Raw genomic sequence first — 24011 nt, 5'->3', positions numbered from 1 at the left:
ATTAACACAGCATATATGCGACATCGCACAGTTCCAATGCAGGTATATAAGCAATGACATGTAGGAAAGGGATTAGTGTGACATACGTGTTTTTCTGACATGTTTGTGGTAAGTGTGGAAATGTGAAATGGCGACATCATTAACAAATGCATCCAAACAGGACCAACATCTCATGGCTGCCAAACGACAAATACTGTTAGACATACATCAGAGACTGAAGATTGTGTATGCAGCATGTCTTCAAAAACCATCGTTGTGGAATGATGCACCAAGGGGTGCCAATGCTTCATGATAACGCACGTACTGATACTGCAACTGTTGTAATGCAGAAATACGTCAACTCGAATTTGAGACACTTGAGCACCTGCACAATAGTCCTGATCTTTCTCCACACATTTATCATGCCTTCGGCCCCTTAAAGGATTCCTATCAGGCGAGGATGTGTAGCAGTTATGGACTTCTGCACACAGAAAGATACAGTGTTTCACCTATGGGCAGCAAGAGAGGGGGAAAAAAACCAATGTGCACTCCGTGTGCATACTGGGGAGAGTCATTCCAGATGTGGAAAGGGTCCTTCCGGATGCCATGAAGGGTACAGGGTGCACCCATCTGCAGGTTGTCGCTCATGTCGGCACCAATGATGTGTGTCACTATGGATCGGAGGAAATCCTCTCAGGCTTCCGGCGGCCATCTGATTTGGTGAAGACTGCCAGTCTCGCTAGCGGGATGAAAGCAGAGCTCACCATCTGCAGCATCGTCGACAGGACTGACTGCGGACCTTTGGTACAGAGCCGAGTGGAGGGTCTGAATCAGAGACTGAAACGGTTCTGCGACCGTGTGGGCTGCAGATTCCTCGACTTGCGCCATAGGGTGGTGGGGTTTCGGGTTCCGCTGGATATTTCAGGAGTCCACTACACGCAGCAAGCGGCTACACGGGTAGCAGGGGTTGTGTGGCGTGGACTGGGCGGTTTTTTAGGTTAGATGGCCCCGGGCAAGTACAGAAAGGGCAACAGCCTCAAAGGGTGCGGGGCAAAGTCAGGACATGCGGGGACCAAGCAGCAATCGGTATTGTAATTGTAAACTGTCGAAGCTGCATTGGTAAAGTACTGGAACTTCAAGCGCTGATAGAAAGCACCGAAGCTGAAATCGTTATAGGTACAGAAAGCTGGCTGAAGCCGGAGATAAATTCTGCCGAAATTTTTACAAAGGCACAGGCGGTGTTTAGAAAGGATAGATTGCATGCAACCGGTGGTGACGTGTTTGTCGCTGTTAGTAGTAGTTTATCCTGTAGTGAAGTAGAAGTGGATAGTTCCTGTGAATTATTATGGGTGGAGGTTACACTCAACAACCGAGCTAGGTTAATAATTGGCTCCTTTTACCGACCTCCCGACTCAGCAGCATTAGTGGCAGAACAACTGAGAGAAAATTTGGAATACATTTCACATAAATTTTCTCAGAATGTTATAGTCTTAGGTGTTGTTGTTGTAGTCTTCAGTCCTGAGACTGGTTTGATGCAGCTCTCCATGCTACTCTATCCTGTGCAAGCTTCTTCATCTCCCAGTACCTACTGCAACCTACATCCTTCTGAATCTGCTTAGTGTATTGATCTCTTGGTCTCCCTCTACGATTTTTACCCTCCACGCTGCCCTCCAATGCTAAATTTGTGATCCCTTGATGCCTCAAAACATGTCCTACCAACCGATCCCTTCTTCTAGTCAAGTTGTGCCACAAACTTCTCTTCTCCCCAATCCTATTCAATACCTCCTCATTAGTTACGTGATCTACCCACCTTATCTTCAGCATTCTTCTGTAGCACCACATTTTGAAAGCTTCTATTCTCTTCTTGTCCAAACTGGTTATCGTCCATGTTTCACTTCCATACATGGCTACACTCCATACAAATACTTTCAGAAACGACTTCCTGACACTTAAATCTATACTCGATGTTAACAAATTTCTCTTCTTCAGAAACGATTTCCTTGCCATTGTCAGTCTACATTTTATATCCTCTCTACTTCGACCATCATCAGTTATTTTACTCCCTAAATAGCAAAACTCCTTTACTACTTTAAGTGTCTCACTTCCTAATCTAATCCCCTCAGCGTCACCCGATTTAATTAGACTACATTCCATTATCCTCGTTTTGCTTTTGTTGATGTTCATCTTATATCCTCCTTTCAAGACACTGTCCATTCCGTTCAACTGCTCTTCCAAGTCCTTTGCTGTCTCTGACAGAATTACAATGTCATCGGCGAACCTCAAAGTTTTTACTTCTTCTCCATGAATTTTAATACCTACTCCGAATTTTTCTTTTGTTTCCTTTACTGCTTGCTCAATATACAGATTGAATAACATCGGGGAGAGGCTACAACCCTGTCTCACTCCTTTCCCAACCACTGCTTCCCTTTCATGTCCCTCGACTCTTATAACTGCCATCTGGTTTCTGTACAAATTGTAAATAGCCTTTCGCTCCCTGTATTTTACCCCTGCCACCTTCAGAATTTGAAAGAGAGTATTCCAGTTAACGTTGTCAAATGCTTTCTCTAAGTCTACAAATGCTAGAAACGTAGGTTTGCCTTTTCTTAATCTTTCTTCTAAGATAAGTCGTAAGGTTAGTATTGCCTCACGTGTTCCAACATTTCTACGGAATCCAAACTGATCTTCCCCGAGGTCCGCTTCTACCAGTTTTTCCATTCGTCTGTAAAGAATTCGCGTTAGTATTTTGCAGCTGTGACTTATTAAACTGATAGTTCGGTAGTTTTCACATCTGTCAACACCTGCTTTCTTTGGTATTGGAATTATTATATTCTTCTGGAAGTCTGTGGGTATTTCGCCTGTCTCATACATCTTGCTCACCAGATTGTAGAGTTTTGTTATGACTGGCTCTCCCAAGGCCATCAGTAGTTCTAATGGAATGTTGTCTACTCCCGGGGCCTTGTTTCGACTCAGGTCTTTCAGTGCTCTGTCAAACTCTTCACGCAGTATCTTATCTCCCATTTCATCTTCATCTACATCCTCTTCCATTTCCATAATATTGTCCTCAAGTACTTCGCCCTTGTATAAACCCTCTATATACTCCTTCCACCTTTCTGCCTTCCCTTCTTTGCTTAGAACTGGGTTGCCATCTGAGCTCTTGATATTCATACAAGTGGTTCTCTTCTCTCCTAAGGTCTCTTTAATTTTCCTGTAGGCAGTATCTATCTTACCCCTAGTGAGACAAGCCTCTACATCCTTACATTTGTCCTCTAGCCATCCCTGCTTAGCCATTTTGCACTTTCTGTCGATCTCATTTTTGAGACGTTTGTATTCCCTTTTGCCTGCTTCATTTACTGCATTTTTATATCTCCTCCTTTCATCAATTAAATTCAATATTTCTTCTGTTACCCAAGGATTTCTATTAGCCCTCGTCTTTTTACCTACTTGATCCTCTGCTGCCTTCACTACTTCATCCCTCAGAGCTACCCATTCTTCTTCTACTGTATTTCTTTCCCCCATTCCTGTCAATTGTTCCCTTATGCTCTCCCTGAAACTCTGTACAACCTCTGGTTCTTTCAGTTTATCCAGGTCCCATCTCCTTAAATTCCCTCCTTTTTGCAGTTTCTTCAGTTTCAATCTGCAGTTCATAACCAATAGATTGTGGTCAGAATCCACATCTGCCCCTGGAAATGTCTTACAATTTAAAACCTGGTTCCTAAATCTCTGTCTTACCATTATATAATCTATCTGATACCTATTAGTATCTCCAGGATTCTTCCAGGTATACAACCTTCTTTTATGATTCTTGAACCAAGTGTTAGCTATGATTAAGTTATGCTCTGTGCAAAATTCTACAAGGCGGCTTCCTCTTTCATTTCTTCCCCCCAATCCATATTCACCTACTATGTTTCCTTCTCTCCCTTTTCCTACTGACGAATTCCAGTCACCCATGACTATTAAATTTTCATCTCCCTTCACTACCTGAATAATTTCTTTTATCTCGTCATACATTTCATCAATTTCTTCATCATCTGCAGAGCTAGTTGGCATATAAACTTGTACTACTGTAGTAGGCATGGGCTTTGTGTCTATCTTGGCCACAATAATGCGTTCACTATGCTGTTTGTAGTAGCTAACCCGCACTCCTATTTTTTTATTCATTATTAAACCTACTCCTGCATTACCCCTATTTGATTTTGTATTTATAACCCTGTAATCACCTGACCAAAAGTCTTGTTCCTCCTGCCACCGAACTTCACTAATTCCCACTATATCTAACTTTAACCTATCCATTTCTCTTTTTAAATTTTCTAACCTACCTGCCCGATTAAGGGATCTGACATTCCACGCTCCGATCCGTAGAATGCCAGTTTTCTTTCTCTTAGGTGGAGATTTCAATTTACCAGATATAGACTGGGACACTCAGATGTTTAGGACAGGTGGTAGGGACAGAGCATCGAGTGACATTATACTGAGTGCACTATCCAAAAATTACCTCGAGCAATTAAACAGAGAACCGACTCATGGAGATAACATCTTGGACCTACTGATAACAAACAGACCCGAACTTTTCGACTCTAAGTGCAGAACAGGGAATCAGTGATCATAAGGCCGTTGCAGCATCTCTGAATATGGAAGTTAATAGGAATGTAAAAAAAAAAAAAGGGAGGAAGGTTTATCTGTTTAGCAAGAGTAATATAAGGCAGATTTCAGACAACCTAACAGATCAAAACGTGCCGAGTAAAACTGTGAGGGACGGGAAAAACCCACCGTGGTTCAACAACAAAGTTAGGAAACTACTCCGAAAGCAAAGAGAGCTTCACTCCAAGTTTAAACGCAGCCAAAACCTCTCAGACAAACAGAAGCTAAACGATGTCAAAGTTAGCGTAAGGAGGGGCTATGCATGAAGCGTTCAGTGAATTCGAAAGTAAAATTCTATGTACTGACTTGACAGGACATCCTAGGAAGTTCTGGTCTTACGTTAAATCAGTAAGTGGCTCGAAACAGCATATCCAGACACTCCGGGATGATGATTGCATTGAAACAGAGGATGACGCGTAAAGCTGAAATACTAAACACCTTTTTCCAAAGCTGTTTCCCAGAGGAAGACCACACTGCAGTTCCTTCTCTAAATCCTCGCACAAACGAAAAAATGGCTGACATCGAAATAAGTGTCCAAGGAATAGAAAAGCAACTGGAATCACTCAACAGAGGAAAGTCCACTGGACCTGACGGGATACCAATTCGATTCTACACAGAGTACGCGAAAGAACTTGCCCCCCTTCAACAGCCGTGTACCGCAAGTCTCTAGAGGAGCGGAAGGTTCCAAATGATTGGAAAAGAGCACAGGTAGTCCCAGTCTTCAAGAAGGGTCGTCGAGCAGATGTGCAAAACTATAGACCTATATCTCTGACGTCGATCTGTTGTAGAATTTTAGAACATGTTTTTTGCTCGAGTATCATGTCGTTTTTGGAAACCCAGAATCTACTCTGTAGGAATCAACATGGATTCCGGAAACAGCGATCGTGTGAGACCCAACTCACTTTATTTGTTCATGAGACCCAGAAAATATTAGATACAGGCTCCCAGGTAGATGCTATTTTTCTTGACTTCCGGAAGGCGTTCGATATAGTTCCGCACTGTCGCCTGATAAACAAAGTAAGAGCCTACGGAATATCAGACCATCTGTGTGGCTGGAGTGAAGAATTTTTAGCAAACAGAACACAACATGTTGTTATCAATGGAGAGACGTCTACAGACGTTTAAGTAACCTCTGGCGTGCCACAGGGGAGTGTTATGGGACCATTACTTTTCACAATATATATAAATGACCTAGCAGATAGTGTCGGAAGTTCCATGCGGCTTTTCGCGGATGATGCTGTAGTATACAGAGAAGTTGCAGCATTAGAAAATTGTAGCGAAATGCAGGAAGATGTGCAGCGGATAGGCACTTGGTGCAGGGAGTGGCAACTGACCCTAAACATAAACAAATGTAATGTATTGCGAATACGTAGAAAGAAGGATCCTTTATTGTATGATTATATGATAGCGGAACAAACACTGGTAGCAGTTACTTCTGTAAAATATCTGGGAGTATGCGTGCGGCGGAACGATTTGAAGTGTAATGATCATATAAAATTAATTGTTGGTAAGGCGGGTACCAGGTTGAGAGTCCTTAGAAAATGTAGTCCATCAACAAGGGAGGTGGCTTGCAAAACACTCGTTTAATAATAATAATAATAATAATAATAATAATAATAATAATAATTTTATTGTCGTTCAGCTGATTACAGCAATAGACAAAGTCAAGAGCATATATTTCTACATAAACTACTATATCGAAGTGAATTGGTTTACATAAAATAGGTACACGTTAGAATACAGTATTTTCATCTTCAAAGAATTCGTCAATGGAGTAAAACGGATTGTTCACTAGTAGCTTGTATAATTTAGCTTTAAAGATATTTACAGGCAGTTCTTTAAAGTCAGCACTTAGTCTATTGAACATCCTTAGCCCAAGAACTAGGTAAGAGTTATGCGATTTTGATAATCTATGATATGGTACGTCTACAGATGTTCTGTTTCTAGTATTATGGCTATGAATATCACTTCTCAACACAAAATTAGACACATTGTTTCTAATGTACATTAAAACATTGTAGATGAATATGTTTACTACTGTAAGACACTGCAATTTAATAAACAGAGGTTTACAATGTTCTGTTTTATCGGAATCCATTATTATTCTTATTACTTTCTTCTGTAAAAGTAAAATGTCATTTACATGACAGCTACTACCCCACAGTAAAATTCCATAAGAGATGATGCTTTGGAAGAAGGCAAAATATGCTGATCTCACATAGTCATTGGGAACATGTCTTTTTAAATTTCTAATTAGATAAATCACTCTTGAAAGCCTAGCCAATATATTTTTAATGTGTGGTTCCCACGTCAATTTATTGTCAATAGTAACACCTAAAAATTTAACTGTTTCTGATTCCTGGTAGTTAGGAATCTCTCTGAAGCTAAAGTAAAGTGTCTGGGTTTTGTTTTCATTTAGCAAGAAGCCATTAGCTTTGAACCATAATGAGGACTGAGCAAGGGTATTTTCGGTCAGTGTTTTCAGTGTACCTAGATCAGAGCTTTTATGTAGAAAAGTTGTGTCATCAGCATACAATATTGTATGAGATTTTATGAATAAGGGCAGGTCATTAATCATTAGTATAAACAGTAAAGGTCCAAGCACCGACCCTTGAGGCACTCCGTACCTAACATTAACCAAATTTGATTTCTCCCTACCAATGCACACAACTTGTTGACGGTTCTCTAGAAAAGACCTGAACATATTTATACTGTTGTCATCAAAACCATAGTAAACTAGCTTATTCAGCACAGTGTCATGCTCTACACAGTCAAAGGCTCTGCTCAGGTCACAAAATGTAGCCTGGGCATAGTCCCTAGCCTCGAACACATCTAGGACTAATTTTACGAGGGAGTCCATTGCATCTGTTGTGGATTTACCTTTCCTAAATCCAAACTGTTTATCACTAATTATATTTAGTTTACCCAAGTAGGCACTAACTTGCTCATACATAATCGTTTCTAAAATTTTTGAAAAAACTGGGGTCATGGATATAGGTCTGTAGCTAGCGGGACAGTTCTTTTCCCCTTTTTTGTATATGGGCACAACTCTAGAAATTTTTAGTATGTCGGGGAACTTACTTTCAACTAGGCATTTGTTAACACAAAAGGTTAAAGGATAAATCACACAATCAATAACATCTTTCAACAAATCACATGACATATCATAGTAATCAACACTAACTGAAGGTTTGAAATTTTTCACTATTTTTAGGATATTATTTGGGCTCACTTCTGTGAAAGTGAAGGTGCTTGGGGGAAGCTTTTCAAAGCAGCTGTCCATAATACTAAGTGCATTTTCAGGTGGTTTGATTATTGAACTACTAATTTCTTCAATGGACTGAATGCAATATTTATTAAATTCTTCTGGGGTAATGGCAATTTCCTCTTTGGGTTTAGTGTGTGCAATGGAGTTTATTACACTCCAGGCCTTCTTGCATTTATTGTTAGATTTTTCAGTGTTTACTATGTTATGCAGTTTCTTTGCTTCATTTATTGCCTTCCTGTACTTGCATTTAGCTTTAGCATACAGGTCTTTATACAGTTCTGATTTACTGGTTTTGTACAGACTAGAATACAGCATAACAGTATTTTTCAGTTGCCCTAACTGTGGAGTATACCATTCCTTCGTTTTCCTTTTCTTGTAATTACTACTAATATTCACTGTTTGACCTATACTTGAGTATTGCTCATCAGTGTGGGATCCGTACCAGATCGCTTTAACGGAAGAGATAGAGAAGATCCAAAGAAGAGCGGTGCGTTTCGTCACAGGCTTATTTGGTAACCGTGATAGCGTTACGGAGATGTTTAGCAAACTCAAGTGGCAGACTCTGCAAGAGAGGCGCTCTGCACCGCGGTGTAGCTTGCTCGCCAGGTTTCGAGAGGGTGCGTTTCTGGATGAGGTATCGAATATATTGCTTCCCCCTACGTATACCTCCCGAGGAGATCACGAATGTAAAATTAGAGAGATTCGAGCCCGCACGGAGGCTTTCAGACAGTCGTTCTTCCGGCGAACCATACGCGACTGGAACAGAAAAGGGAGGTAATGACAGTGGCACGTAAAGTGCCCTCCGCCTCACACCGTTGGGTGGCTTGCGGAGTATAAATGTAGATGTAGGTATCTTCGACCTGGTGCATTGGTGGGATAATTGCCTCAGTGCTTACAGCAATATTGCCTGATTGGGATACCGATTCTGGACTGTATGGCCTTTGAATGGAAACGTTTTTATTGCTTCTTACATTTTTACCCAAAAAGCAATTTTGTAATGTCATTTAGATCAATTCACCCCAATGATATGGAATGGATTATCAAAACATTTCACCATGCATTTCATACTGTGGCATTCACACAAGCCGTTGACGTTGATGTTGACGTTGGAGATGGTGAGGGGGAAGGGTGTCGTCGTCGTCGTCTAACTTCAAAACTTAACCACTTTGCCACGCTATCTCATATTAATGGATTTCGTGCTTTTGTATCATCTTAGCCTATATTTAATTATTTTGCTTTGTTTTTGTGAAATATTATTTGTTACGTAGGGTGGAAACGCTCAGTGGATAAAGCAAACAGGCTCTGTGTATTCCCTTATTAATGTTTTTTTGATGTGTGTGTTCGTAGGCTGTGTATTTTCGCTAGCAAATAAATGCCGATGTTTTAAAATGTTTCTCTTCTTGGCATTTACCATAAAAAATCGACCAAGAACCGCCTTGTGAAGTTTGCTCTAATAAACTTTATATTTACTAGTTCCTTAATTCAGATACTAAATACAGACTTTTTGTATCGCGTATGGTATCTCATAATCTCATTTTCGCCGTTCGGTAGAAGACCAATTTGACTATGCGAACTATTGACTTTCGTCGTTCAGTGTGAACAATCCACCGTTCCGTTGACATCTAATCTAAATAGGCCATTTACCATCGTCTTGTGCAGAATTTGTAGATAGCAGTTTTGAAGCACCTAGGTACTGAACTGCAAATTTGTACTTAGGGTCTAATTTCAATTCCCGTGGAAGCGCAGTATTTTAATATGAATGTGGTACCGAAGTCTGAGAGTCTTTCCCCCATACTTCATCCATGTATATCTGTGAAATGTCTGAGATGTCTTTGAGGTTGTTGTTGCTGTGTTTGTAGTATTAGCTGTGTAAGTAATCGGCGTTGTAAAGTATTTATTAACAAGGTGCGTAAAGAATTAGTTGATTTCCCGTACACTTGATAAAGGTGCGAATAAACTATTGTGAAGCCTATAGGGCTAGTACTGCTACTCATCCTTTTATGTGATAAACTATGGTTGTTTAAAATATTGATTAGACAGATGAAATACAGTATAAATTTCTAACTTCCCAATTTAAAATTACGTTTGTGTGGCAGAGAAAATACTACTAGAAAACTTCGTGAAGTAGTGTAAGGAAGAGCCTTCCGGTTGCGAGGAAAATACTGGCCTTATTGTGCTCATAGACTACGTACTGTTTTTATTCTTCGTGCTGTAGTAATTTTATGTAGTTTTCTCGTATTTAGACGGAATAAATAATTGCGGCTTGTTATTTTGGTATAACCATTCTTATAATAAGCGCCTCACGTCCACGGTATATGTCCGTGTTCTGATGCTAGCTTTGAGGATGAGAAGAATCTGATCGCCTTTTACGTCTAGGATAAGCACAGATAATAAAGTTCCATGGTAAGTTTCTTGCTGCATCAATGGGGCTGAATCTGAATATAACCCTATTTTCTGGCGCCTGTGTGGCAGTAAATAGGCCGTTCTTCGTTGTATGTTGGTGATATTAATTTTTTGTAGATCTGTCTGTTAGTTTTTAAAATATTATTCCTCCCACCGACTCCACTGCCCGATGCCTTTGCATAAAAAGCGATAACCTGTGTTAACTATGAAAAAAAAAAAATCGTTACTGAAAGACGGTTACAGAAAGACGGTCTTGTGTGTACCTGACAGGCCTTATCCCTCCCTCCCGAAGTTGGACAATACTCATGAAAGCGTGCACTCACATCTAACCATTTCATTCTCATTATTGGTCATCTTCATATGTAATGAGCATTAAAGTGCATGGCAGAAGGTACTTCCCATTGTGCTACTTTTTAGGGCTCCTACTCGATTCATGTATGCATGGAGTACAATAAGAATTATTGAGTAAACATCTATGTGTGTTCTGTAATTAGTCTCATATTGTCTTCACCATCCCTGTCTCATATTGTCTTCATGATCCCTGCCGGAACGATAAGATGGAAGGTTGTACTGTCCTCCATGACTCGTCCCATAGAGCTGTTACAAGAAACTTTTTAGACATTCAAAGGATAGTTGCATCAATCGTAAAGTGTCTGCCAGGTCAAGATTTTCAATATATCCATAAAGCTCTTTTGTGGGCCCAACAAACCTGTGCCCATTTTTGCTGTCCTTTTTCATATATACATTCAGTTTGCATTATTGTTTGCTGTTTGGCATGAGTCCAAACACTTGAGCAGTATGCTAAAATGGGGTCACTCAAGTGTTTTATAAGCAATCCTTTTTGTAGGCTGATTGCATTTTTCTGATACCCCACCACTGAACCTAAGTCAGACGTTTGTACTGGCTGACTGATGTCAGTTGTGACACATTGTGATTGTAATCCTACTGATAGAATGGCACACATTTGGTTTGGTTGTAAGTAGCATAGCAAAAGAAGTAATTCTGAATACTAAAGTGGGCTTCATATATTTCGTAACCAGAGTAGTCTTAGAGTTAGGTAGATGAAAACAATGTCTTCTTCCTTTTCTTCAGTTTCTGTTACTATTCCAGAGTTAGTATTTCTTAGTCTTGGTGGCACTAATGAAGTGGTAGTAGGCCTACTCTTTTGATGATACTCTCTTAACATTCTTCATTAAGTAGAATAGATCACAACAGTTTGTTGTCAAGGAAACACTACACAGTATACAAAGCAATTCCATTTAGTGCCTTGGCTATGCACATGTACTCTTACAAAATATTTTGCCCATATATCCTCAACTTCCCCCTTTGAACATACTTCAGATGTTCATAGTGTCATGTGATATTTGCCCTTACTCAAGGGTTTGGTAAGTAGATCTGCCAAAATCTGCTCTGTGCATAAATATTCTACCACAACAGAACTTTGCTCTGTGAGATCATAAGATTCCTTATGAAATTGTGCTTTATATCAGTGAGTTTGGTTCTGGCACAAGTGACATTTTTGGCTAAGTTTATAGCTCCACCGATTTCACAAAAAACCTTGTTATGTTCCATATTTATAAGCCATATACTAAGCTTCTACAGTGCCCAAGGCTACTGTTCAGACTGTCTTTCACGTTACCATGATTTAAGTTCTCCCATTAATCTAAAACATTATCCAACAACAACTTTCTCTAATTCACATCTACAATCTGCATCACTATTTCCCTCAAATGTTGTATTTCCGCCGCGCGGGGTTACCCGAGCGGTCTAAGGCGCTGCAGTCATGGACTGTGCGGTTGGTCCCGGCGGGGGTTCGAGTCCTCACTCGTGTGTGTGTGTGTGTGTGTGTGTGTGTGTGTGTGTGTGTGTGTGTGTTTGTCCTTAGGATAATTTAGGTTAAGTAGTGTGTAAGCTTAGGGACTGATGACCGTAGCAGTTAAGTCCCTAAGATTTCACACACATTTGAGCATTTTGTATTTCCCTTTTTACAATATCTTACTTTGTAGTCTGCAGTTCCCTTTTGATATTCAGGCATTGAAGTTTGCAACAAATACAGAAGGCTCCTTCATTGGTTGTTAACTTGGCTCCTGGTTTCATTGATGAAGAAAGGGTTTGAGGTCATTCAGATATTTATTTTTTTCCAAAAACTTCTCAGTGTTGTTGATTGCTCTTTCTATAACTCTTCTGTCTCCTTATTTTTAACAATCCATTTCCAAGTCACGCAAGTTAAACATTTGTTGGAGTTCTCTCTTAAAGTCATTGTTCTTCTGTTTTTCATTTTTAGTCAGAATAAAATCACCCGTCCATATAGTCATTATTGTGATCTCTTCTTTACCTTTGCTATAATAGATCCAGGCTCTGCCTTAGATCGTTTCATACCCACGTTTATCGAGATTTCATGCAAACATCTGTTCCAGCAATGTCCACTTTACTTCACTCTGTAAATAATTTTTTTCAGTGCAGAAATACTTTTTTCAATGTAGGCCGTATTCAGGTCCATTTGGTGATTTAGAAAATCTCTTATTGCCAGGACTAAAGGTATCTAAGTGCTTCATATTTTACCACTGGCAAGAGCCTTTCTCTGTAGTATTTCCCTTCTTTTTTTTGAGTATTCCATGATTGCAAGTCGTGTTTTTTATTTTGGTGCTGCACACGCAAGTTTTTTTATTATGTTAAACACCCATTGTGCTTTTAACAGTTTCTTACCTTTCTGGCATTTCACCCCAATCAAAAGTTTCCTGTAGAAAAATTGACTCCAGATCTCTTTCCATAGCGTCTCTTCATTGTTGAGATTGTGGACCGCTCATACACTCTTCAGCTGTTGTAGGTTCTCCATTAAAATATTGGGCTTCTTACATTTAATAACCAAGGTATTCTTTAGGTTTAGGTAGATGAGAACAATGTCTTCTTCTTCATGTTCTTCAGTTTCTATTTCTCTTCAAGAATTAGTTTTTCTTGGGCTTGATGACATTAATGACGCGATAGTACTCTATTGATGATATCATTTAATTCCTTTTTATAAGCCTCAAGTCTCCACAGTATCTTCTCATTTGTCGGATTTATGAGTTTTATTACTCTTTAAGTGCCCACAATATCCTCCAAAAATATCTTTCTTAGATTTGGGGCTCTGTTTTCCCATACTCTGCTGTTGAACTGAGCCTATCCAAAAACATATAGTGAAACGCGTTTGGCTGTCAAGAGAGCAATGCACGTTGCCTTCATTGAATACAGTAGTAGAATACTATCAAATGCCATTTCACAAAACCTGAAGAAATTCTGGTCATGTGTAAGGCTGTTAGTGGCCCCAAAGTTTGTATGAAGTCCCTAGCAAATGAGACAAACTGAAATTGTGGGTTGCAGAGCAAAAGCTAAAATACTTAACTCTCTTTTCTAAAGTTCCTTTACAAGACCCGGGAGAATTGCCCCTGTTTAATCCTTGCACCACTGAAAAGATGAATGAAGTAAGTATTAATCAGTGGTGTTAAGAAACCACTGAAATTGTTAAGATAGAACAAAGCTCTAGGCTCTGATTCAATCCTTGTCAGACTTTATACTGCATTTGTGTCTGAGTTAGCCCCTCTTCTCTATTGTAGATCCTTCGAACAAAAAACCATGCCCATTTCTTGGAAAAAGGCAGAGGTCACACCTGACTACAGGAAGGGTACTAAAAGTGATCCACAAAACTACTGTCCAATCTCCTTGACATAATTTGTTGTAGAATCTTAGAACATATTCTCAGCCCAAACATAATGAAGTATCGTGAACAGAACAACCTCCTCAGTATCAACCAGCATAGATTTCGAAAAACATCTATCATGTGAAACCCAACTCCCACTTTTCTCACATAACATACTGAAAGCTTTGAATCAAGCAACCAGGTAGATGCAGTACTTCTTGCTTTCTAAAAAGCATTGGATTCAGTACCTATGCTTATTGCCGAAAGTACGATCATGTGGAGTATCGAGTAAAATTTGTGGCTGGACAGAGGACTTTTTGGTAGGGAGGACACTGCATGTTATCTTGGATGGAGAGTCATTGTTGGATGTAGGAGGAACTTCGATTGTGTCCCAGGATAAGTGTGTTTGGACCCTTGCTGTTAATGTTGTACATTAATGACTTTGCAGGCAATAATAACAGTAAAATCAGGCTTTTTGCAGACGATGAAATTATCCACAATGAAATACTGTGTGAGGGAAGCTGCATGAATATTCAGTCAGATCTTCATAAGATTTCAACATGGCGCAGAGATTGGCAGCTGGCTGTAAATGTTCAGAAATGTGTAAAATTTTGCACTCCACAGAACCTAAAAACATAGTATCCAAAGACTGTAATATTAATGAGTCACTGTTAGAATCGGCCAACTTGTACAAATACCTGGGTGTAACACTTTGTAGGGATATGAAATACAATGATCACGTATGTTCTGTCATGAGTAAAGCTGGAGGTAGACTTTGGTTTATTGGTAGAATATTGGTGGAGTGCAATCAGTCTACTAAAGAGATTGCTTACAAATCACACATGTAACCCATCCTAGAATATTGTCCAAATGTGTGGTACCCATACAAGATAGGACTAACAGGGGATGTGGAATGTGTACAGAGAAGAGCAGCATGAATGCTCACAGGTTTGTTTAATCTAGGGGAGAGTGGCAGAGAGATACTGAAGGAACTGAACTGGCAGACTCTTGAGGAGAAGACTCCTGAGAAAGTCTACTAACAAAGTTTCAAGAACCAGCTTTAAATGAGTACTTTAGGGATATACTACACCCCCCACCCCCCTCCCAATGTATCACTCACATAGGGATCATGAGGATAAGGCTAGAATAATTACTGCACACACAGAGGCATTTAAACAATCATTCTTCCCGCACTCTATACATGAATGGAACAGGAAGAAACCCTGATAACTGGTACAATGGGGCTTACCCTCTGCCATACAGCTCATGGTGATTTACAGAGAGTGGATGTAGGTGTAGCTCTGGCAAATTGCTTCATGTGCTCTCAATAGTTGTCCTGTTTGATAACCCTGCAGCTCCCATTTTGGGATGGACTGTATCTGATGCTGGTTTGGTATCTAATTTGTACTCCCTTCAAACATTTTTTGAGTTTTTGGTTGTTATACTCTGTGCTATCATCAGATCTGAAAATTGAACATTTTAATCGTCTTTCCCATTTTTACCTATGTATCATATTGCGAAAGTCCTCAATATCTCACTCACTTTATCTTTAGAACGGAAAAAAAAGTTTGTATCTGGAGTAGTCTTCTGTCAACATAAGAAAAAAATGGCTTCCACCTACAGACTCGCACATTATTGGTCCACAAATGTCCATATGTATTAACAATGAGATGTCCCTTGTTCTGCTTTTAGTAGACTTCAGCAGTAATGTAGCATGTTTCTCTCGTAAACATATATCACAGGGTTCCTTGCATTTACTGCTATCTTCCAGTCCTGTTGTCATATATTTATTAATGACACACTTCTTCTGTTTAGATGCCGTATCCTTTTGCACAATAACAAACCTTTTACACGGTACACAAAATGGTTTACACTTTATCTATGTCTCTTCATCTACATCTTCAGCAGTATCTAACATGAAGATTTATCCTTTAATTTGTTGCCATAGCTATAATTACTCCTTTATGTTGAAGGTTACTCTGTTGCACTTCTTGACTAGTTCATTTACAGGTAATAATTTAATAGCAACATCTTTTACACATGTCATATCCTAGGGTTCAGTTCACCAATATAGGGTTGATATTAGCCAGCATGACATAATCAGGGCGTCATTGGCACTGTGGGTCTGTGATTACCTTAATCAACCTTTGTAATGGTGATGAGAGGGCGTAGGATCTCCTTGGCTGTTTAAGATTGTGCAGGTACAGTGGGGAGGACTAAAGGTATCTAAGTGCTTCATATTTTACCACTGGCAAGAGCCTTTCTCTGTAGTATTTCCCTTCTTTTTTTTTTTGAGTATTCCATGATTGCAAGTCGTGTTTTTTATTTTGGTGCTGCACACGCAAGTTTTTTTATTATGTTAAACACCCATTGTGCTTTTAACAGTTTCTTACCTTTCTGGCATTTCACCCCAATCAAAAGTTTCCTGTAGAAAAATTGACTCCAGATCTCTTTCCATAGTGTCTCTTCATTGTTGAGATTGTGGACCGCTCATACACTCTTCAGCTGTTGTAGGTTCTCCATTAAAATATTGGGCTTCTTACATTTAATAACCAAGGTATTCTTTAGGTTTAGGTAGATGAGAACAATGTCTTCTTCTTCATCTTCTTCAGTTTCTATTTCTCTTCAAGAATTAGTTTTTCTTGGGCTTGATGACATTAATGACGTGATAGTACTCTATTGATGATATCATTTAATTCCTTTTTATAAGCCTCAAGTCTCCACAGTATCTTCTCATTTGTCGGATTTATGAGTTTTATTACTCTTTAAGTGCCCACAATATCCTCCAAAAATATCTTTCTTAGATTTGGGGCTCTGTTTTCCCATACTCTGCTGTTGAACTGAGCCTATCCAAAAACATATAGTGAAACGCGTTTGGCTGTCAAGAGAGCAATGCACGTTGCCTTCATTGAATACAGTAGTAGAATACTATCAAATGCCATTTCACAAAACCTGAAGAAATTCTGGTCATGTGTAAGGCTGTTAGTGGCCCCAAAGTTTGTATGAAGTCCCTAGCAAATGAGACAAACTGAAATTGTGGGTTGCAGAGCAAAAGCTAAAATACTTAACTCTCTTTTCTAAAGTTCCTTTACAAGACCCGGGAGAATTGCCCCTGTTTAATCCTTGCACCACTGAAAAGATGAATGAAGTAAGTATTAATCAGTGGTGTTAAGAAACCACTGAAATTGTTAAGATAGAACAAAGCTCTAGGCTCTGATTCAATCCTTGTCAGACTTTATACTGCATTTGTGTCTGAGTTAGCCCCTCTTCTCTATTGTAGATCCTTCGAACAAAAAACCATGCCCATTTCTTGGAAAAAGGCAGAGGTCACACCTGACTACAGGAAGGGTACTAAAAGTGATCCACAAAACTACTGTCCAATCTCCTTGACATAATTTGTTGTAGAATCTTAGAACATATTCTCAGCCCAAACATAATGAAGTATCGTGAACAGAACAACCTCCTCAGTATCAACCAGCATAGATTTCGAAAAACATCTATCATGTGAAACCCAACTCCCACTTTTCTCACATAACATACTGAAAGCTTTGAATCAAGCAACCAGGTAGATGCAGTACTTCTTGCTTTCTAAAAAGCATTGGATTCAGTACCTATGCTTATTGCCGAAAGTACGATCATGTGGAGTATCGAGTAAAATTTGTGGCTGGACAGAGGACTTTTTGGTAGGGAGGACACTGCATGTTATCTTGGATGGAGAGTCATTGTTGGATGTAGGAGGAACTTCGATTGTGTCCCAGGATAAGTGTGTTTGGACCCTTGCTGTTAATGTTGTACATTAATGACTTTGCAGGCAATAATAACAGTAAAATCAGGCTTTTTGCAGACGATGAAATTATCCACAATGAAATACTGTGTGAGGGAAGCTGCATGAATATTCAGTCAGATCTTCATAAGATTTCAACATGGCGCAGAGATTGGCAGCTGGCTGTAAATGTTCAGAAATGTGTAAAATTTTGCACTCCACAGAACCTAAAAACATAGTATCCAAAGACTGTAATATTAATGAGTCACTGTTAGAATCGGCCAACTTGTACAAATACCTGGGTGTAACACTTTGTAGGGATATGAAATACAATGATCACGTATGTTCTGTCATGAGTAAAGCTGGAGGTAGACTTTGGTTTATTGGTAGAATATTGGTGGAGTGCAATCAGTCTACTAAAGAGATTGCTTACAAATCACACATGTAACCCATCCTAGAATATTGTCCAAATGTGTGGTACCCATACAAGATAGGACTAACAGGGGATGTGGAATGTGTACAGAGAAGAGCAGCATGAATGCTCACAGGTTTGTTTAATCTAGGGGAGAGTGGCAGAGAGATACTGAAGGAACTGAACTGGCAGACTCTTGAGGAGAAGACTCCTGAGAAAGTCTACTAACAAAGTTTCAAGAACCAGCTTTAAATGAGTACTTTAGGGATATACTACACCCCCCACCCCCCTCCCAATGTATCACTCACATAGGGATCATGAGGATAAGGCTAGAATAATTACTGCACACACAGAGGCATTTAAACAATCATTCTTCCCGCACTCTATACATGAATGGAACAGGAAGAAACCCTGATAACTGGTACAATGGGGCTTACCCTCTGCCATACAGCTCATGGTGATTTACAGAGAGTGGATGTAGGTGTAGCTCTGGCAAATTGCTTCATGTGCTCTCAATAGTTGTCCTGTTTGATAACCCTGCAGCTCCCATTTTGGGATGGACTGTATCTGATGCTGGTTTGGTATCTAATTTGTACTCCCTTCAAACATTTTTTGAGTTTTTGGTTGTTATACTCTGTGCTATCATCAGATCTGAAAATTGAACATTTTAATCGTCTTTCCCATTTTTACCTATGTATCATATTGCGAAAGTCCTCAATATCTCACTCACTTTATCTTTAGAACGGAAAAAAAGTTTGTATCTGGAGTAGTCTTCTGTCAACATAAGAAAAAAATGGCTTCCACCTACAGACTCGCACATTATTGGTCCACAAATGTCCATATGTATTAACAATGAGATGTCCCTTGTTCTGCTTTTAGTAGACTTCAGCAGTAATGTAGCATGTTTCTCTCGTAAACATATATCACAGGGTTCCTTGCATTTACTGCTATCTTCCAGTCCTGTTGTCATATATTTATTAATGACACACTTCTTCTGTTTAGATGCCGTATCCTTTTGCACAATAACAAACCTTTTACACGGTACACAAAATGGTTTACACTTTATCTATGTCTCTTCATCTACATCTTCAGCAGTATCTAACATGAAGATTTATCCTTTAATTTGTTGCCATAGCTATAATTACTCCTTTATGTTGAAGGTTACTCTGTTGCACTTCTTGACTAGTTCATTTACAGGTAATAATTTAATAGCAACATCTTTTACACATGTCATATCCTAGGGTTCAGTTCACCAATATAGGGTTGATATTAGCCAGCATGACATAATCAGGGCGTCATTGGCACTGTGGGTCTGTGATTACCTTAATCAACCTTTGTAATGGTGATGAGAGGGCGTAGGATCTCCTTGGCTGCTTAAGATTGTGCAGGTACAGTGGGGAGGATTTGTCATCACTGGTCTACTGAAATGGTAAATGCAGATTTCCACTTTAAACGAGTTTATTTAACTATTAATACAAAAGAGATGTGAGACATCTGACTCTTTGCCCCTTTCTAAGTACACTGTTTCATATAATTGCCTACAGATTCAGCCAGAACTTAGTTTCCATATTTTAACACAACTGTGTTTGTACCACTGGTTCTGGTCACTTCAGAACCACTGGGCATAGAACATTGGTGTAACTCACTCTTAATCCCTGCACCTTTGTCCTATCTTCCAGTAGACAAGCACCAGACTGTGACGTATTCTTACCATCAACTGAAATTCTACACAACAAACTGCTTGAGACAGAGACAGGCAGTCTCTGTTCATTACTGTCCCAATGAAAAGGTACAGTTTTTACTTAACCAACAGTTGCAGATGCTTCACTGGAGTATCAGTCGTCTTATAGTCAATGTCTTTACAGTCCCCTTAGTAGCGGCTGCTACCTTCTCAGTGCTGCTGGGTGGTGTGCCTACTTGCACTCTCTTCAGCTTCTACCCTGCCTCTCACTCTCACTCTCACTGCTCAAAAATGCCCTTACATTATCATTTTGAAGGTTATCCCTGCTCCGACTCAGTACCTTGTACTGCTTTCCCTAGCCTTTTAGTCTTCCGGATTATTCCTTTTGCTGTGGACTTGCATTGGTTTCTTCCTGTGCTGTAGAGACCTGGAGAGGGATGTTTGTACTTGGGAGATCTGCTGCCCTTGGTATCTCCAGTGTTTACTTGCTCGCTCTATTTCCACCTTCTCACACTTTCCCTTTCGTGAGGTCTCTCAGCCTTGAGTTGGATATGAGGCAGTTCCCAAAAAGTGCTGGCTGAACCTTTACAATATGCTTTATTGGTCAGAATCATTTCCTTTTGATAATTAAGTAGTCTGGGCCCTGACAGTAGATGTTTTGTGCTGTAATACGGGGTGTGTTTTTTAAGTAAGTACCATTTTGAAATTAAAGAAAGACGTGCTAAGATATCTCAATAATTTTATTTTTACATGAAAGCCTGTACCTTAATCTACTATTCTACATAATTTCCGTCAATACTGAGGCACTTGTCATAACGTTGTACCAGTTTTTGAATACCCTCCTCATAGAAGTTGGCCGCCTGACTTGTTAACCACTGCATCACCACTGTTTTGACATTGTCTTTAAGACGATGACCGCCCAGGTGTTTCTTCAAGTGCAGGAACAGAAGGTAGTCACTGGACGCAAGATTGGGGCTGCATGGAGGATGCTCTAGAGTTTCCCATCAAAAAGATGTGATGAGATCTTTGGTCTGATTCGCCAGATGCGGGCGGGCATTGTCTTGCAGCGAAACGATGCCCTTGCTCAAATTCCGTGGGCTGTTGCTTTGATTCTGGTGTGACGTAGGCCACTCATGTTTCATCACCTGTAACAATTTGGCTTAAGAAATCATCACTGCCGTTGTAGTACCGCTCAAGGAACGTCAATGCACTGTCTAAACGTTTGGTTTTGTGCGCATCCGTCAACATTTTCGGTACCCAACATGCACACAATTTTCGGTAATTCAAGTGCTCAGTCACAATGCCATACAAAACACTACGAGAAACATTAGGAAAGTCATCCCGCAAGGAGGAAATCGTAAAGCGTCTGTTTTCTCTCACCTTATTGTCTACTTCCTGCACCAAACTTTCATTAACGACTGAAGGACGCCCACTCTGTTGTTAATCATGCACATTTGTGCAGCCACCTTTAAATGCTCTCACCCACTTTCTTACCATTCCATCACTCATAATGTTTGCTCCGTAAACTGCACAGATCTCATGATGAATATCGATCGCTTTTAGGCCTTTAGCACTAAGAAATCTTATTACATCCCGTCCTTCACAGTCGGCGGGACTCGCGATTATCACTCAGTACACAACGTAAACAAGGAAGAATCAGACTGTTATGGCGTCCGTGCGTAGATTAAGGTACAGGCTTTCATGTAAAAATAAAATTGTTGAGATATCTTAGCATGTGTCTTTTTAATTTCAAAACGGTACTTACTTAAAAAACATGCCCCGTACTTTCTGATTCTCCATTTACAATTATAGTAAGGTCAACCTTTCTAGCAATTTCACATTGTATCTTGGAGCTATCCACTATAGGTATACCTATAGATGTTTTAGTAGGAGCATCATAAAGAGCTGTTTTGTCTCTAATAGTATCCAACGATGCTTCTGAATTTTATATCCATTCTAGTTCTCTAATACCCATGTCTGCAAAACAGTAATAAATGGGTTGTGCTATGCCTTGATCAGCTGTTCTCCTTTCTTGACTATTTGCATCATACCTTTTTCCACTGTTCTTGACCTTCCGTGACATTAGGATGTGATGTGACCCTCCTTCTGACAATTATAGCACTTCACTGGTTTCTTCTTAGAATAAAATGCTGAAGCTGTTTCCTTCTCTGTATTATGACACTGTGATATACTTTTCACATCCTCCAGGATCTTCATTATTACGCTGTCTCCCGTAATTTGTGTGCGTAAGCTTTCTAACACTATGATCATTGGTGAATAACCTTTGGTGAAAATTTTTTGAGGTGTTCTGCTAGCAATAATGTGCCTATCCATTCATCAGCAAACTTGAACCCAATATTCCTTAGTCAGTTTGATGGAGATGTTGTATTGTTGACTTACTAGTCTGTGTTCTTAACGTATTCTGCCAAGTGGTTATAAATTCACGGAGTAATCGGACTTTTCGTGTAAATTTTGCTCAGTGGGCTTCAGTGTACCAATCACCACTTCCAATAAATTGTCCAAGTGTAAGTATGCTTCCTCAGTAAATTTGCACATAGCGTAATTCTCGCTAAAAGACACTGTATTTGCAGCATTTGTGCCACACGTATTTTTCACAATTACCTTTTGTTGATTAAAGGACAGTACTATGCAGTCTATTGCTCAACTGACTCATCCCGATAGCTTTCACTATATACTTTCTTATTTAAGACTATTCTAGTGGTTTTTTTTCTTCTGTATATCGGAATACTTGTTATTCAGAATGCATTCACCGGGCCCATAACCTGTTAGAGCTAGCCTAGTGAAGTAAGTTATTCTGAACACTAAATTGCAGGAGTAAGGCAAAGCATATTAAAACATTACCATAGGATAGAATCAGGGTTGAGAAGAAACCAGTTTTTTTTATTATTATTATTGTTAACCAACAGAGTGCATAAAACAGGGTTTTTGGATTTTTTTCATATTGATGATTAAATAGTTGAATTTCAATTCCTGTTCTTAATTTATTCAAAACACTAACCCTTTCTTACAGCTACTTTATTAGTGCCTCTTTGCTTGCCATACCAGCACTGTATCCATTGAGAGAATCTTCTCTGCCTAAGGATTTGTTGGGTCAAAATTAAGAAATCATTAATGAAGGTCTTCAAATTTCTGCATGGTTTCAAAAAGTAGTAAATTATACTTTACAGTCACAACTATTCAACATAGAGTTAAATTTTTTACTGGAAGTGTTAATGTTATTTAGCTGTGTTTTTACATTGAAAGCAAAGTTAAAACTCAATATTAATAAAATAAATTCTTGTCACAGTAAATAGTTGTCTTCAATAAATATGACTGCACTTTCTAATTTGTGTAAAGCTAACTGTGTAACATTTTGTATCTTAATGAGAGTTTTATTTTAAATTAAATTACAGCCACACTGCATAGATTAGCCTTTAACAATATAATATGTTGTCATGTTAACACTAGAGAGTACACACACAGTAAGGTTCAAATAGTGGGACACATTCCTCACACACAGACAAAGAAATTACAATATATGAAAGTGGGTCTGGAAACGCTTTGTTTCTAAATTAGAACTCACTTTCTCCAACTCATTAATCATGGTAAATGCACAAGCATAACACATGCAACTCTTTCTCACAGTTGATGTTCAATATGCCCTTTGTGGACATTGACACATGTTTACGAATGTAAAATTAGAGAGATTAGTGCGCGCACGGAGGCTTTCAGACAGTCGTTCTTCCCGCGAACCATACGCGACTGGAACAGGAAAGGGAGGTAATGACAGTGGCACGTAAAGTGCCCTCCGCCACACACCGTTGGGTGGCTTGCGGAGTATAAATGTAGATGTAGATGTAGATCAACTGTCGTAGTGAATCTTGGATGTGCTGACGTATCCCTAGAGTATTGTGTATGCTTTCACAGCCTTCCAAGATATGGCCATGAAGATTGTGAACATCTTGTACTGGGGTTCCATACACAAGAGCTTTCAAATGCCCCCACAAGTAAAAGTCCAGTGTGTTTAGCATCAGAAACTGTGGAGAGCAGGCAATTGGTCAATCTCTACCTCTCCTTCTATCACCAGCTCTGTTATTTAGAAGCTGATATACATTAGCACTAAATGGGAATGCTCCATCTTGCATATAGTACATGTTTTGTTGTACAGCTAAAGGTACATCTGCTAACAGA

General features: G+C 39.4%; 1 protein-coding gene across 3 annotated transcripts in view; it reads left to right on the top strand.

Moving 5' to 3' along the window:
• The window catches only part of LOC126257526 (uncharacterized), a 178103-nt gene that overhangs the window by 95886 nt on the left and 58206 nt on the right, over window positions 1-24011 (top strand). The window contains exon 1 of one of the 3 annotated variants that reach the window (XM_049955571.1): window positions 9680-9790. The exons of 1 other annotated variant lie outside the window; for it this stretch is intronic. The gene's annotated coding sequence lies outside the window, so the exon portion shown is untranslated. Of the gene's footprint in view, window positions 1-9679; window positions 9791-24011 lie in introns of those variants that run through there. One more of the 3 variants, XM_049955572.1, reaches the window with a different exon arrangement.

Source organism: Schistocerca nitens, chromosome 1 (genome assembly GCF_023898315.1).
Source record: "Schistocerca nitens isolate TAMUIC-IGC-003100 chromosome 1, iqSchNite1.1, whole genome shotgun sequence".
NCBI classification, from domain to species: domain Eukaryota; kingdom Metazoa; phylum Arthropoda; class Insecta; order Orthoptera; family Acrididae; genus Schistocerca; species Schistocerca nitens.
Note: the sequence above shows the minus strand (reverse complement) of the source record. Positions and strands in the feature narration are given on the sequence as shown.